The sequence below is a fragment of the Vitis riparia genome, chromosome 16 (genome assembly GCF_004353265.1).
Source record: "Vitis riparia cultivar Riparia Gloire de Montpellier isolate 1030 chromosome 16, EGFV_Vit.rip_1.0, whole genome shotgun sequence".
In the NCBI taxonomy this organism is placed as follows: Eukaryota; Viridiplantae; Streptophyta; class Magnoliopsida; order Vitales; family Vitaceae; genus Vitis; species Vitis riparia.
Window position 1 is genome coordinate 14,325,253 of NC_048446.1, and position 2,922 is coordinate 14,328,174.

At 28.8% G+C, this 2,922-nt stretch overlaps 1 pseudogene; it reads right to left on the reverse strand.

Annotated features, from left to right (window-relative positions):
* Window positions 1-2,296: 2,296 nt before the first annotated feature.
* Window positions 2,297-2,922, reverse strand: LOC117933101 (annotated as a pseudogene).

The following is a 2,922-nucleotide window of genomic DNA, read 5'->3' on the forward strand; positions in this document are numbered from 1 at the left end:
TTTGGTATGTTTTGATGGAAATGAAATAATTTATCCTTATGAGAGATATTAGGCAAGTAGTTAATTTGAATCTAAAAGACATAAGCTTAAAATGAAGACTTTTTAAGCTACATTGACAAAGATGAGTTCATGGTTGATCGATTATATTACTTTTATAACTAATATAATTGTGAATATACTTATAATATTAGATAGTATACAACTTCGAGGGATTAAGTCTATATATTAAAAATGTAACTAAATAAGTCTAGGATACAACGAGGCATGATTATGATTATTATTATTATTTACTCATAAATTTTAGGGTTGAACTACTATATATCCCTAATAGGTGAATAAGTTTATAACTCCTAAATTGTAGGTATGCTCTCATGGTTGTATGACCTATTTGCTTGTATGAATGACCTTCAAAAGTGAAAGGAATGGACTTATATATTATTGATCAAGCTATTTTAGCCCATTTTGTGCAAATGGGAGATGTTGGAGTTGGGTTTGGTTGTTTAAACGGGATGACCTGACCCAACCCAACAAATAAATAAAAAAATAAGGGAGCAATTTCTAAGAGTTTTAAAATTGTCCAGAAACTACCATTATAAAATATAAAAAAAAAATGTTGATCTCTATCTCCAAGCAAAAAATAAAAAAGAATTGATTCTTTTTTCTAATGTCTCTTAAAAAAAAGAAAAGAACATGAAAGTAATCTCTTAAATTTTTTTCCTATTTTCTTTGTGAAGACAAAGATTAAGGTTTTTAATACCTAAAAATCCCTTCAAAAAATTTTATTACCCTATAAATCCCAAAAAACTTTCCAATTGACACCTGCCCATAAATTGGTGATGTCTTTTCAATTAATGCTCCAACAAAAACCCTTCAATTGCTATATTGTCTTTTTGAGTTTCTACCATTGATTCAGTTTACAACAATTTATTCCTCATAACGGCTGAAACTTTTCTATCCAAAATACCTTATAAATAAAACTTTTCTACCCAAAAAGTCCTTATAAAACATTAATTTCCTTTTATATTAAACAAATAGTTAAACCTTATCTTATGTCGATGTTGTCTTTTCAATCCATGCCTTCCCAATTCATACCTTTTCATTTCCTCTCATTATTATCATATTCTATCTATGTTGCCTTTTAGAAACCCTTTTTCCAACTGGCCTTCTATATATATTAAGAAAAACCCTCAAACCCATTTATTTGTCCTTGTTTGAAGGACGAGCTTAGAGTAAAAATGGAGGGTTCTATACAAATTCGTACTTCATTCATCTCTTGGTTTTTCTTCTATTTGTATAAAAAAATATGTTCCTATGATTTCACTGACTTTTTTCCCTGCAGATAAGGTTCTGAAATCATATCCATCTTATAGGCACATCAAATCCAAGTGCCATTATATTGTATTGTAAAATAATTGTGAGGCAATAGTCATGATATACATTGGGTATGATATTTTTTTCTTAAAGATCTTATATATATATATATATATTTTTTCATTTATATCAAACAAGTATTTAGTCATCAATTGAAAATAATGAGATTCATAAATATAAGATAATAAGATAACAAGTATTTATATTATATAAACAAATGAGAGAATAAAAAGAATTATTCATTATAAAAAAAAAACAAATATAATAAGATTAAGTATTAATATCATATAAATAAATAGAGTTATAAATTTGAAATGGAACTTATATTTTTTTAACCATAGAATAAGAATTTATTATTAATTTATTTATTATTAAGGATATATAAATATGAATTTATTATATTTTATTTAAATTTATTTAATATAAACTCTTTTATTTTACATTTTTCTATATTATAATTTACATTTTTCTTTTATTTAATATTTAAATTATATTGCACTATCTTATATATATTGCACATCTTTTTTAACTAGTAGTATGTAAAAGAAAAAGGTGTTTTATAATTTTTTACTAAAATACCCCTAACCATTTATTTAATACCATAAAATTATTCAATTTTCACTCTTTTATTTATATTTGTCATTAAATTATTCTAAAATATCATAATATAAATTCTTTTAATTATTTATTACAATTATTGATATTAAATCAAAACCATTCAACTTCCAAAATTATTCTAATTATTTCTTTCTAAAATATTCCTATCCATTTGCTCGAACTTGCAGGCAGGTAATTTCAACCAGTAATACCAAAAAGGTGTAATTTCATATCATAGGGTTCTTTCAAAAGTTTGTATCTTAAAAAATTGAAGTCTAACTTTCTAAGTAGCATCAATCATCATGATGGTTTCTAAGTTATAGATCTCAGAGAAGAAACAAACTTTTATTAGGGAAATTCCGAAGTACATTACATATGCCCAAACATAGTTAAAATATTCTTTCACTTGGATCATAATGGCCTAAATTGGACAATCTCGCAGTTGGAATGGCGAGAAGTGGCTCATTTTTCTTCAAAACGATTCCAAACCTCTCCTCAAAATCAACCCTTGTCCTCCCATCAGGTAATTTCCAATCAAAGGAATGTAAAAGAGAAGCCAATACATATGGCAGCATCCTCTCAGCTAGAGGTAAGCCAGCACAAATCCTCCTCCCAGACAAATGGCAGAAAGTTGAAATTGTTGCCTTGGTAGTCAGCACTTGCAGCATCTTCCAAGAACCTCTCTGGTTAAAACTCCAGTGGATGCTCCCAGGCCTCGGGGTCCCTTTGCATCGCCCATGCATTGACGAGTATCCGCGAGCCCTTCGGGATAGTGTACCCGGAAATGATGCAAGATGTACTAGGAGAGTGTGGGATTAGGAGGGGCAGCGGGGGACGTAAACGGAGGGTTTCTTTTATGACTGCATCCAAGTAGGGGGGTTGGAAGAGATGGGACTCTTCTACAATGTTTTCAATTCCTACTACTTGTTCCAATTCTTCTTGGAATTTTTGCAT